The following is a 14775-nucleotide window of genomic DNA, read 5'->3' as shown; positions in this document are numbered from 1 at the left end:
TGCAGTCCCTTGAGTCTCCAGTTAAATAGAACCACTCCACCAAACCACATTGCCAAGCAAATGCAATGGAGGGCATGCAAACAACTCTCAGTCTCCTAAAGAACTATGAGTAAATATCTAATGCACGGGCATTGGATTAAATCAAGTCAAGACATTTAATTATGTACATGTATATGATCAAATGAGACAATGTTTCTCTGGAACAGCGTGTAACATACAGTGATACACATAACACAAGTAAAGAGTAACAATACAATCTACAAATGAATTATGTAAAAACAAAGTATAAATTAAGTTTTGTGGGTTTCGGAACAAATTATCCAGTGACACTTTGAATGCCAAGCAGCAGGGTGTTCAGAAGCCTAATGGCCTGAGGGAAGAAACTATTTCTCACCCTGACAGTTCTTGTCTTTATGCACTGGAGTCTCCTGCCTGATAGTAAAAGTTAAAGAGAATGCTGGATGGACGGATGGGATCTTTGATGATGCTAAGGGCCCTGCGTATGCAGCATTCCTGATAATTGTCCCCGAACGATGGTAGGGAGACCCCTATGATCCTCTCAGTCATTCTCACAGTCCTCTGTAGGGACCCCTGTTTCGATGGTCAGTTGCTCCCATACCACATGGATATTCTAAGTCTGTGGTTGAACTGATGAATGAATGGAATGTTCAAGCTGCATCATCAGGATCTTAAATGGAAGATGAAAGAGGCTGCAGATGCTGGAATCTAGAACATAAAACAGAACACTAGCAGTATTGAGTAATATCTGTGGAAGTACGTAAGTTGTAAGCTTTGATACTTTGGATCAAGACCCTGCATCTGAACTGAGAGGGGAAAGGGAAGACTGCTAGAACATAGCAGTAGGTTTGTGAGGTACAATTCTAGTAGCTGATAGATGGAATCAGCTGGGGACAATTGATGGGCAGATGGACAGGCCGGGAGGAGGATGAGAAAGAGGAGAAAAGGGAGAGAGAAGAATGTGAAATGGAGCAGTGACTGTGTATATGTAATAAAATCAAAGTTTTGTAACGTGAATGACATCAAGGCATGATTTTAGCGTTCTGCTTTAGGTAGTTGGTTGAACAATGTGTGAAAAATCCCTGACTGCCAGGAACATGTTGTGAATATGTCGACATAGTGCTATTTTGTTCATACTTGCTTTGGACGGACCAGTTTGCACTCATAGGCTTTGTGATGGATCACCCTGGCTCCAGTCCACTCCCCAAGCTCACCACATGTTAACCTACTGCAGAAGTAGAATGTTCATTGAACTGCACCAAAGAGTTATCCATCAAGGTCAAGTATACGGTAGACTTCAGATCCTGAGTAGTGCAAAAAGAATTTTAAAAAAGCAGTGAGGTAGTGTTTGTGGGTTCACTGTCCATTCAAAAATATGATGGCAGAGGAGAAGAAGCTATTCCTGAATCACTGAGTGTGTGCCTGCTGGCTCCTGTACATCCTTCCTGATTGTAGCAATGAGAAGATGGCATGTCCAGGATGATGGGGGACCTGAATGATGGACGCCATCATTTTAAGGCATTGCTCCTTGAAGATGTCCTGGATGCTAGGGGGGCTAGTACCCATGATGGAGATGACTGAGCTTACAACTTTCTACAGCTTATTTTGATCCTGTGCGGTGCCCTACCCCCATTCCAGACGGTGATGCAACCAGTTAGAATGCTCTCTACAGCACATCTGCAGAAATTTGTCTGTCTTTAGTGACATACCAAATCGCGAGCATCCTTCGAGGATTATAAGAGGCCTTGGATGGAATGCGAGGAATCCTGCGGATGACAGAAGAAGCCCCTTACCAGAGGAGAATGTCCCTTCTCCCTCAATGATCTCCCCACCTTCCTTTTCTGGCTTCTTTCCTCTTCCTTTCCAGTCCTGATGAAGGGTCTCGACCTGAAATGTCGGCTGTTTAATCCTTTCAATGGATACTGCCTGAACTGATGAGTTGCTCCAGCATTCGGTATGTGTTATTCGGGATTTCCAGGTTCTGTAGAATCTCTTGTCTTAGCGTAACACTTAATTCTGCATTCTGTTATTACCTCCCCCTCAAATATGCTCTGTGACCAACCTACCACACATCTTTGAGAGAAAGAGTTTGAAAAATTTAGAACCATCTGGATGAAGAACATACCCCCAACATCTGTTCTAATTAGCTAATCCTAAACCTGAAGGAATTTCTTTAGTTTGATACACTCCTGCTAGGGAAACAATACTTGTAGCATCCATTCTGAACACCTTACCTAATTTTTGTAACTCTAAAAAGGATCTGTTTTCTCTCATTCTCTCAATACAAGAGAAACTCTTCATTTCATGCATTAGCCTAACAATTGTTTTACTTTAGCCATTCACAAGATGGGGGCTGTCCAAGTAAGATCTGCATTTAATGTCATTCCAAATTATTCTTCAGAATGTTGTGGCAATCCCCCTTCTTGAACTGCTTCAATATTGTGGTGAAGTTGCTTCCACAATATTGTGGATGGAATAGATGTAGTGTATATGGATTTCAACAAGACATTTGATAAGGTACCCTATGCAAGGCTTATTGAGAAAGTAAGGAGGCATGGGATCCAAGGGGACATTGCTTTGTGCATCCAGAATTGGTTTGCCCATAGAAGGTAAAGAGTGGTTGTAGGCAGGTCATATTCTGCATGAAGGTTGGTGATCAGTGGTGTGTCTTAGGGATCTGTTCTGGAACCCCTTCTCTACATGATTTTTATAAATGACCTGAATGAGAAGTGGAGGGATGGGTGAGTAAATTTGCTGATCTCACAAAGGTTGGAGGTGTTGTGGATAGTGTGGAGGGCTGTTAAGAGGTTACGGTGGGACATTCACGGGATGCAAAACTGGGCTGAGAAGTGGCAGATGGAGTTCAATCCAAATAAGTGTGAGGTTGTTCATTGTGGTAGGTCAAATATGATGGCAGAATATAGCATTAATGGTAAGACTCTTGGCAGTGTGGAGAATCAGAGGGATCTTGGGGTCTGAGTCCATAGGAGACTCAAAACTGCTGCACAGGTTGACTGTGGTTAAGAAGGCATACGGTGCATTGGCCTTCATCAACCGTGGAATTAAGTTTAAGAGCCGAGAGGTAATGTTACAGCTTTATAGAACCCTGGTCAGATCTCACTTGGAGTACTGTGCTCAGTTCTGGTCACCTTATTATAGGAAGGTTGTGAAAACTATAGAAAAGGTGCTGAGGAGATTTACAAGGATGTTGCCTGGATTGGAGAGCATGCCTTATGAGAATAGGTTGAGAGAACTTGGCCTTTTCTCCTTGGAGCAATGGAGGATGAGAGGTGACCTGGTAGAGGTGTATAAGATGATGAGAAGCGTTGACCGTGTGGATAGTCAGAGGCTTTTTCCCAGAGCTTAAATAGCTAACATGAGAGAGCACAGTTTTAAGGTGCTTGGAAGTAGGTACAGAGGAGATGTTGGGGTAAGTTTTTTACATAGAGAGTGGTGAGTGCATGGAATAAGCTGCCGGCGACTGTGGTGGAGGCAGATGCGATAGGGTCTTTTAAGAGACTCCTGGATAGGTACATGAAGCTTAGAAAAATAGAGGGCTGTAGGTAGCCATAGGTAATTTCTAAAGTAAATACATGCTTGGCACAGCATTGTGGGCCGAACGGCCTGTATTGTGCTGTAGGTTTCCTATGTTTCTATGTTCCTATGATTCTCAGTCTTTGACCAAACAATGATGAAGGAACAATCCTGCCTTGTTTTAGCAATTCGGCTCTTTTATTCAGGTTTGCAGAAAATGTATTGAGGACTACAGATATTCATGAGGTGCTGAAAAACATGAATATTCAAATTTTGTGGACATAACTGTGTAATTCACACATTATTGTGTAGCTCTCAGTTTTGACACTGCATTAGGTGAACTTGACTGGAAACTTCACCCTTGCTAGAGCACAAGAGCACTGCAGGATTACAAAGTAATCAAAGTGACAAAAGATTGAAATTTACAATGACAGGGATGTCCGCTAAAAGTATAAATGTATCAAACCTTAAGCATCTCTGGCTGAAGGTAGTTGTATACGCGTTTAATTTGTTTACATGTAAGTTCTATACCATCTTTCTTGAAGATGGAACTAGTGACAATATCGCCAACCTCTCCCATTAACTGTATAATTGACCACTACCAAACTGACTGGATATGGTAGGCAGTTAGAGCTTTGTTTTCATGCATTACTTCAGAAATACTTTGCTCAGTCAACTACAGACTCTTTCCACTTCTTAAACTGCTCGTAATCATGTGCCAAGTGTCATTTGTGTGTCCAGTTCTAAACCTGGTAAATTATTTTTATAGTTCACTTTGATAAAGTGTTCATCTGAGATGTCCTCCTTCTTCAAAAAGTGAGGTTTCCATTCCTTCACCACCTCACCCGTATCTCCTCCATTTCCCGGACGTCCACACTCACCACATCTTCCCATCATCGTAATAAAGATAGAGTTCATCTTGTCTTCACCTACCACCCCATGCTCCTCTGCACCCAACACATTATTCTTTAAAACTTCTGCTATCCTCAACACGACCGTGCCACCAAACACATCAATACCTCTTGTCCCCCACTCTCCACTTTCTGCAGGGATCGCTCTCTCTGTGATTCTCCTGTCCATTCATCTCTTCCCGTTAATCTCCCTCCTGGCACATATCCCTGCAAGCGACAGAAAAGATGCACCTGTCCATTAACCTCCATCATTACCTCCATTCAGGGCCCATAACAGTTCTTCTAGTGAGGCAACACTTCATATGCAAATCTGTTGGGGTCGTCTATTGTATCTGGTGCTCCCAACACAGCCTCCTCTAAATTGGTGAGACTCACACTAAACTGGGGACTCCTTTGTTGAGCACTTTTGTTCTATCTGCCAAAAGTAGAATTTCCTGGTGGCAAATAATTTTTATTCCTAGCCCAAACTATTTCTGACATATCCATCCACGATGAAGCCACTCTCATACCTCGTCTAGGTAGCCTTCAACCTGATGGCACAGATATCCATTTCTCCCGCTAGTTATTATTTTTTTTTACTCCACATATTCCCTCTTCTTCTAACCCCACTCTGGCCTCTTACCTCTTTTCCTCACCTACCTATCACTTCCCCACTCTCCATCCGGTGCCACTCATTCTTCTTGGCTATATCTATCATCTTCTAGCTAATTCTCCTTCCCCTTGCCCCACCTTTTTTGTCCTTGCATCTTCCCCTTTCCTTTGCAGTCCTGAAGAAGGGTCTCAGCCCAAAACACGACTGTCTAATTAATTTCCATAGATGCTGCCTGACTTACTGAGTTACTCCTGCATTTTATGTGTGTACTATGGATTTCCAGAATCTGCAGAATCTCTTTTGTTTATTAAAGTTGCTGGCCTGCTGCGTTCACCAGCAACTTTTATGTGTGTTGCTTGAATTTCCAGCATCTGCAGAATTCGGGTTGTTTTCTCTTTTGTTTATGTTAGTTCACTGGCTATGATAGGCTAAGAATATGTAAGTGATGAGGTGGCATTATAGTGGAAAATTATTCTTTTTCTAATGATGAATTACAGCACTTCATAGATCCTCAGTTTGAGTGGCTAAATCAGTTCTATATCTATTTTACTTAGAACAATTTTAGTTCTACACAATGTAACAGAGGGGATTTTCAATATATAATGGGAGTTTAAAAGGACATTGTGGTGATTCTTTGCATAAATACTGTAGCGGCAAATGTAAGAACAAAGTAGGGCTTTCCTTGTATTGGATTTCCAATTGCTTCCTTTAGGATCAGACTTGTAACTCCATCCTTCAGGACGTTGTCAACTCCGTCACTGATGATACTGTTGATACATCTTAGCTGTGGACATTTTAAACAGTGCCCTTGGTAGCAGCAAACATTCGTTCACATGGAGTTCTATGTAAATGAGTGTGATAGTCCCCCTGGGGGCATTGAGGTACTGTAGGGAAAATCAGGCCACAGGAAGTCCATCTGCTTCTGGCCTGTGCTCCTGGGCCCATGTTCAGTCAGTAGAGCTGCAGTAATCATTAGATGACATTATCCAGTTGCATAACGTGTCTTCAATATATATAAGCACCTGATTAAGCATATTTGAAACTAATCCTAGATGAATCATATCTTATAAACTATAAGTAGACATAATTCATGATTTATATTATATTTATTTATAATATATTTATATTACATATACTTATATTACTGAGAATAGGTTTCATACAATACTTCTCATTGTCCATTCTCACAGATCTCTCCTGCTTTGCAATAAATTGACTATAGAATTATCAGCTTTATTTATACCTGTATGTCTCAGTTTTGATCATTCTTAAATCTATAACAAATTCTAACCAAGTTCACTATCATGTCCTTTGCTCTTCTATTTCTATTCTTACAAAATTTTTCCTTCACTAATCCCATCACTAGCTTTTAGACACCTTCCAAAATATTACTAATTATTCAACAAAGGATGAGTGAATAAGTTATCCCTGTTAACTTTTTCACCCAATTAACCACATAATGCTTTGTTTACAGCATTTACTAAATTAAACTATGTAAGTCATAGATATCTGTTAACTAGAATATGAAAATAAGTGTAGCTAGGTTAGATACGTGACTACCCACTTTCATGGAGTAACTTGAGATTCGTGTCAGAATTCCTCTGAAGAAGGGACAAATAAATCAGTCTGGAAACCTAAAGAACATTATTCCAACTTTACTATGATTCTAAGTGACTATTTGCCGAAAGTAAGAATTAACTGTTGTACATAGCAGTCCCAGTTGACAATGAACATCAATAGTGTAATTGATCTATCCAACATCTAATTGCAACAGTGGACAAAGTTGTCTATTGCAGTCAGAGAGTAAAGCCTTAAAATTGGCTCTTGACCAGGTAGAATTGTCAGATATCTATTGAGCTGTTTACAAGGTTTTTCACTCACTATGATTGGAATCATCCACTGACTAACCAGATTTTGGCAAAGCTCCATCGATTCATTTTCCTTGCTTTAGCTATTATCACAAGAGCATATCCGATTAACAGACCAGGTGGTTTTCTTCACAATCTCAAGTTCATTATCGTGATCTTGATGGTCCAAGTATTTAGACAATAACTTGAATTGGTTGCTTTGCTTCATTTTTATGTATAGCTCATATTCATTATTCGCATATTCTAATTGTTAAACTGTCTCAAGCCTCAGTACTATGGCATTTAGATTCTGACATGTGTTCTGAACATATTTTACACACTCTGTACCTTTATCAGTCACAGAATAATTTGAAATTATGTTCTAAGTTTGGCTTTGAATGTAAGCTGTCAGAAGGGTCTATGTTTGTCATACCTTAGGTTCTCTATACTTCTTCCAAGAACAGATGAATACTACCTTGTGCTAATCCAGTGATTTCCAACCATTTTTGGCTTCCAGATCACATACCCAGCTCCCTTTCTGACTATTACATAAAAACTATGAAGAACTTTGATTTACGAAGTGAAAGAAAATTGGAACTTCAAAGTGGTGACAAATAATTGCAAAAGATGTTCAAATCTATTTACTGCTACAAATATAATTATTTCTTTATTTAATCACAGTAACAAAACATTCATTAACAAATTTGGAGTGTACTTTAGTAACTGAAGTATTCACTACTTCATTGTTTTGGCATCTTTCAGTGAGATGGATGGGCTTGGTGCTGTGATATGAGTTTCTCAACATCAGGCTGAATATCACTCAGAAGGAGTGTCAGATCACCACATTCAGTAATTTGCAGTCTGTTTCATTGCTTTGATGGAAAAAACTGCTCTCCACTAAATATGATGCTGGAAAGGTAATGGAGAATACCTTGGCCATTTTGCACAGTGCAGCAGAGTGTTCAGAGATTTCTTTCTGCAACCAAAAATCTTGATATGATTTTTTGATCATTGACTTCATATTAAAGTCAGTTTGAAGCAAAATCAGTTCTTCCTCCACTCTTCCTGTTAAATCTTAATTACAAGTGTTCAGGATTAGATATATTACCCAATCTAGAATATGGGTTGAAAGAAGATCCTGATTTTTTCTGTTTCTCATCTCTTTGCAAAAACAGTGCCTCGTAAAAGTATTCAGCCCCCAGCTCTTTGTTCACATAAATGAGTATTACAGCCAAGGCTTTTGATCAAATTAACTGAGAATTTTTTATTTGTGAATCCCATGATCTTTTTTTAAAAAACAGTAGAGCCCAGAAAACAGGGAAAATTGTAAAGCATGAAGCTAAGAATTCAAAAACTAAAATGTCAGTAGTTCAGAAGTATTCATCCCCTTTGAACCACCTCTCACAGCTATTACAGCCAGTAGTCCTTTTGGATAAGTCTCTATTAGCTGTGTACATCACAATGGAGCATGTTTTGCCCATTCCTCCTTGCAAAATTACTCAAACTGTGCCAGGTTATTTGGGGAGCAGCAGTGAACAGCAATATTAAGGTCTTGTCAGAGATGTTCGATCGGGTTAAGGTCTGGACTCTGACTGGACCACTTAAGGACATCAGTTTTCTTCATTTGAAACCACTCCATGTTTGCCCTGGCAGTGTGCTTTGGGTCGTTGTCCTGCTGAAAGACAAACTTTCTCCCTAGATAAGGCTTTCTGGCTGAGGCTAGCAGGTTTTTATCCAGGATCTTTCTGCATTTAGTGACATTTAACCTACCATCAATCCTGAACAGTTTTCCAGTCCCTGTTGCTCACAACATGCATGATGCAGCTCCCCCATACTTTACAGTATGGATGGTGTTACCTGGCTGAGGTGCGATCATTCCACGTACCACTTAGTGTTGAGGCCAGAAAGTTTCACTTTAGTCTCATCTGACAATGAGACCTTCTTCCACATCTTTACAGTATCTTCTAAGTGACATTTTGCAAAGTCTTTATGGGTAAGGATATGCATTTTTTTTATAGTGGTACATGTGGCATAAATCTCAAACTGCACATCAACCAGGTAACACTACAGAGAGATCCAAGACAAAATAGCAAGTGATTAATTGAATGCAACACACACAAAATTCTGGAGGAACTCAGCAGATCAGGCAGCATCTATGGACTTGAAAAAATAGTCAACATTTCAGGCCAAGACCTTTCTTCAGGTCTAAAAAGGAAAGGGGAAGATGCCAGAATAAAAATGTGGGGAGGGAGGAAGGAAGATAGCCAGAAAGAATAGAAGAAGGGGGGAGGGGGAGGAATTTTTTTCATCAGAAGGAGACATTGATATTCATGTCATCAGGTTGGAGGCTACCCAGATGGAATATAAAGTGATACTCTTCCACTCTGAAGGTGGTCTCGTCATGGCACAAGAGGAGGCCATGGACTGACATGTCAGAATGGGAATGGGAATTGGACTTAAGATGTTTGGCCGCTGGGAAGTTCCACTTTTGGTGGATGGAGTGGAGGTACTCAACAAAGTGGTTCCCAATTTACGATGGGTATCACCACATAAGGACATATGCCATGTTGAAACAAAATTTTACAATATACATAACAATATCGATTTCAGTGGACACTAACTGCAAGAAGGTGAATAATGTAGCATTCATCAAACAGAGATAGAGAGAAAGAGAGAGATCTCAGTCAAATAAAGTCATTACTAATGGAATTAATAACAGATATTTTTATGGAATCAGACTGATTTACAAAAGCTAATTATGAAGGAGTGCAAGTTAGCCACTAACTTTCAGATTTCCACACTTACTTACTGATCTCATTTTCACCAGATGAATGGGACCACTTGTGCATAAATAATAGAACCTCTCCATAGTCTTCAAACAAATCATTGCCCAGGGCTCGCTCAATTAACAAAAATTCACATCGTAAATTAACTTTTTCTAATAACACCATTGTCCTCAGTACAAATAAATGTCGGCAAATAAAGTAGATTGGCTTTAAATATTAACTTGTCTTCTTTCTTAAAGCTACTTTGCTAAATGTTTTTACTGGAGATACTCAAACAAAAGCCATGAATGAACCAGGAGATTCAACATCCTCTGTGAGGTTGATCTGTGACATTCAAGACTGATGATCCATTCCTGTCTAGAATGCTATTTTAAGAGCAAACACCAATTCACATTGAGTTTTCAGAACAGAATCGGATGCACAGCAGCTCTGGCAGAGTTTGCAGGCCATTATTTCCTACAAGGTGAAACCTAGCATCATGAATGGCAGTGATGCTTCACCCTCAACTCCATTTATGCACACTTTGAAAAGAAATATAAACCATATTTGTGCAAATTCCTGTAGCATCTGGTGATTCTATGATCTCTGTCTTGGAGGCCAATGTCAGAACATCTGTCAAGAAGGGTGAGCTCTGGCAAGGCGTCAGATGGTACCTAGTAGGGCAGTAAAAACCTGTGCCAACAAACTGGCAGGAGTGTTCAAGGACAACTTCAATCTCTTACAATTGCAGTTGTTGTTTTCCACCTGCTTCAAAAGGATGACTATCATATCAGTGCCCAAGTAGAGCAGGGTGAGCTGTCTCAACTACTATCATACAATTGTACTTGCAGTGATGCTAGAAAGTTTGTGAACCCCGTAGAATTTTTGCATAAATATTTCTGCATAAATATGACATAAAATGTGATCAGAATAAAAAAAAATGAACAAGTATAATGTGTTTGTGTTATTTATTTAATTCGGGTCTCTTTATCTAGTTTTAGGACTTATGTGAAGATCTGATCACATTTTATGTCATATTAATCTAGAAATAGAGAAAATTCCACAGCATTCATAAACTTCCTATCACCATTGTACATCTACTGTGATAAAGTGCTTTGAGAAGCTGGTCATGGCCAGAAACAACTCCTGCCTAAGCAAGGACCTAGACCCACTGCACATTGCCTATCACCACAATAGGTCTACAGTGGATGTAGTCTTACTGGTGTTACGTACCCAGTAACTGGGTTGCCAAACCAGCAGAAATGGATCACTCGGTTGGAGTCTGGAGTACTAGAACTAAGAAAGTTTTATTTAAGAAACAAGCAACACAGTAATCGAAAGGATAATAAATGCAACAGTTCAGCGATGATAAACACACATGTGCACAGAATTAAGATAACAGCATCAATCAAGCTCTATCGTTGTCTAGGGGTAAATGACCAAATTTCAAAGTGACTCAAAGTTCAGTCCAGTTTAGTAGTTCAGTTCGCAGTAATCGTTGCCATGGCGATGGACAACGTGGGGGAAGAGAGAGAGAGAACAGGAACAACTGATCATTCAGACACGGCTTCACTCACAGACCGGCGAGATGGCTCACAAGCAGCTTTTGGGCGGGTCCTTGGTGATGTCACCTGAGGTCACCGACTGTGACCCCTCCTCCAGATGCGGTCGATCCTCTGCAGTGAACCCGGCACCCAGGCAAGGGCGGACACACACCGGGTTCCCGCTGATCGTACCTTTCCACCCTGTGCGTTGTCCGGTACTTTTCCCCAACTCGTGAGAAGCGTACCGCTTCCAGGGTCTCGTTACCTCGGGTGGCGTGTGTCCTGCCTTAGCGAACCGGTCCCTTTTTATCCCCCTGCTGGGGCATCGCCTGTCCACCACTTCAAACAGTTCAGGGTTCAAAGGTGGAGCCGCTCCAGACAGCTCTCTCTCCCACGTCCCTTCATTACACATCTCCAGACGCTGCTCCATTGTTCCTTATCTCTCCTTCCCCTGAGGGCAGGTGGCAGACCACTTGCTGATGTCACTGATGTTAACCCAGGCCAGCAAACATCTTAATTTTTATGTGTATTCTCGTCACACTTCCCCCCTTTAAGGATTTTTACCGGGAGGTAAAAATTACAAACATGAATACATTATTTGATACATACACAAATATACATCTTTATCAGCTATTTGGCTAACACAGCGAGTTTGAAGCTGTCAACACCCCGACAGACAGTCATCACATTTTCTGTTCCTTTTACACGTGTTATTAATAATCCCTTAGACCAGGCTCCAACTCAGCAAACTTCAGAGTGGCCAAAAACACTGATGAATTGCGACCAATGTAACCTCTCATTTGGTTTTGTCCCGGACCACAATAACAAGGGTCGTCCCATTCCGACTCAGTTTTCTCTCGCAAGGGCTTAGTAGGAGGGGGACGGGTATTGACCGCAGAGTTATTGCAAAACTTCCTGCAGTACCCCACCATCTCCAAGAGCCTTCTGAGGGCCCTCTTGTCTGTCGGGGTTGGGAAGTCAGTGATAGCCTGCACTGTAGCTTGCATCACTGCCAGCTGCCCCTGTGTCACCACAATTCCCAGGTAAGTGACCCTCGTGTGGACGAATTCATTTTTTTCAAGGTTCACTATCAAGCTGGCTTCAGACAGCCGTATTAAATTGCCAATACACACCTCTGTGTTCATCAGCCCTTTAGTCACTGAATTACTCATTATATATGAGTGTTCTTTACTAGGCTGCCCTATTGTAACAGACATCACCCAACGTCCCAGTTCTTTGCATTTCCTCGGGACAATCAAACACACGGGTGCGAGTCGTTTAATTACTTCTTCTAAAGATTCGCTTTGTTCGGGGATTAAGGGAGAGACCTTATCAGTAGACCTGGCCAAAACAATAGCCTTCTCCCATCTGACAGATCCCATCCTAATCTTTTCAAAATGGTTTTTTCCTCTTATCAGGGGGCCCCTAGCTTCATTGATTTCCACGCTAACACCGAATAGGTTTGTTAGCATATCAAAAGCCGGTGATCGTCTCAGTTCGCGTCGGTCATGATCAATAACATTCTTCCCCCTGGGCAGCCGGTAAATCTCTTTCATGATTCCACCAACTGTTTCCTCCAGCACCGCAAAATGTCCACCGGGGGGTACCTCGTGGGCCATGTTAAAAACCTCATCCCCATAACTCTTTTGCACCACCCCCCACTCCTCATCTGCGGATACTGTACTTGATTTCCCTTTTAGCACTTCCTCCTCCGCACAATAGCCTACTAGTTCCCTTGTCAAGGCTGTGTCAGAGAGAGCGGTCTCTGCCAAAACCATCAGCCCCTCGTCTCACTCCTGAGTCTGCACAAATTCTTTCCTGGCTACTGCTACGTCCGTCCCAGCTCCCTCACTACCTCTTATCTCACTACACCCTGTCTCATACAAGGTTGGCAGAAATGTTTCAGCTAAATTCACTACCGCGGTCCCGTGATGAACCTGTGAGTCCATGGGCGGGGCCTCAATGCTGGCAGGCTGACCTGTCAATCTCACGACTGGGAACACGATTCCTCCAGCGATGTCATTACCGAGCAAGACTTCCACGTCTTTCATCGGTAATTCGGACCTCACCCCGATCGTGACTAGTCCAGAGACCAGGTTGCTTTGTAAGTGTATCTGGTGCAAAGGGACTGACTCTGTCCCTTCCCCAACACCTTTGACCTCTACCTCCCCAGTCTGGGTCTCTGAGCTAAACTCTAATACACTCCTCAGTATTAGTGACTGACACGCTCCCGTGTCTCTCCAGATCCGCACTGGAACTGGTTTTAACCCCTCCTTCACTGACACCAATCCGGCCGAGATAAACCTCTCGCGCCCTTCCTGGACTTTTTCAGACCTGTCCTTCCCTAGCGGTTCGCTTAACAGCTCGATACAGCCATTCAAAATTTCCGCTTTTCCTTTCCCCGTCTCCTTCCTTGGGGCAAAGCACCTGGACGCAAAGTGTCCGGCTTTCCCACAATTATAACAGACGACCCCAGGAGACTTCCGACCAGACTGCTCCCGGTCAACTTTATCCTTTTCACTAGTCCCCGGCTTACTTTCTGACTTTTCCGGCGGACTCTCCCCGCCGTCCTGACTATCCTTCTGGTAGCCTTTACTCGGGGCAAACTTCATTTTATGCGTCAACGCATACTCATCCACTAACTTAGCAGTTGCGGCTAACGTGGCTGCCTCTTTCTCATCGAGGTAGGGTCTCATACCCTCAGGGACACAACCTTTAAACTGCTCAATCAGGATCAGTTGTAGCAGTCTGTCATAATCCCCCTCTACCCCTTTCGAGGCGCACCAACGATCACAATATGCTTGCATCTCACAGGCAAACTCCAAATACGTGCGGTCCCACTGCTTCCTCACATTCCGGAACCTCTGCCGGTATGCCTCCGGGACCAACTCATAAATCCTGAGGATGGCCTCTTTCACCACCTCATACCTCTGGGCATCTTCCGCGGACAAAGCGGAGTAAGCTTCTTGGGCCTTCCCTTTCAGTACACTCTGAAGTAAAACAACCCACTTATCCCTCGGCCAGTCCTGACTTATAGCCACTTTTTCGAAGTGGAGAAAGTACCGATCCACGTCGGTATCGTCAAATGGGGGAACCAGCCTAACCTCCTGGGTCGCCCGGAACCCTCCACCTTGGTTCGGCACGAGCCCCTGCTCGGCCCTTATCTTTAACTTCTCCAGCTCAAATTCCCTTTCCCTCTGTTTCCCTCTCTCTTCTCGCTCCCATTGCCTCTCTTTCTCCTCTCTCTCTGTCTGTCCCTCTCTTTCTCTTCTCTCTCCAACTGTCTTTCTCTCTCTTGCCTTTCCAACTCTCTCTCCTTCTCTTTGTGTTCTAACTGCCGTACCCGGAACTCGTGCTCGAGTCTCAGTTTTTCAAGCTGCACCTGTACCGCGTCTCCAGCAGGTTTTTCAATAGACACCACCCCCAGCTCACCTTGGGGAAACACACCTTTAGATACATAGTGCTCTACAATAGCTCTGTGTATCTCCTCTCTCCTCATTGTCGACTTCACCTTAGCAAGATTCAACCGTTTGGCCACAGCTATCAATTCCGATTTCCTGGCAT

The sequence above is a fragment of the Mobula hypostoma genome, chromosome 4 (assembly GCF_963921235.1).
Source record: "Mobula hypostoma chromosome 4, sMobHyp1.1, whole genome shotgun sequence".
Lineage (NCBI taxonomy): Eukaryota > Metazoa > Chordata > Chondrichthyes > Myliobatiformes > Myliobatidae > Mobula > Mobula hypostoma.
This window is presented reverse-complemented; position numbering follows the sequence as displayed.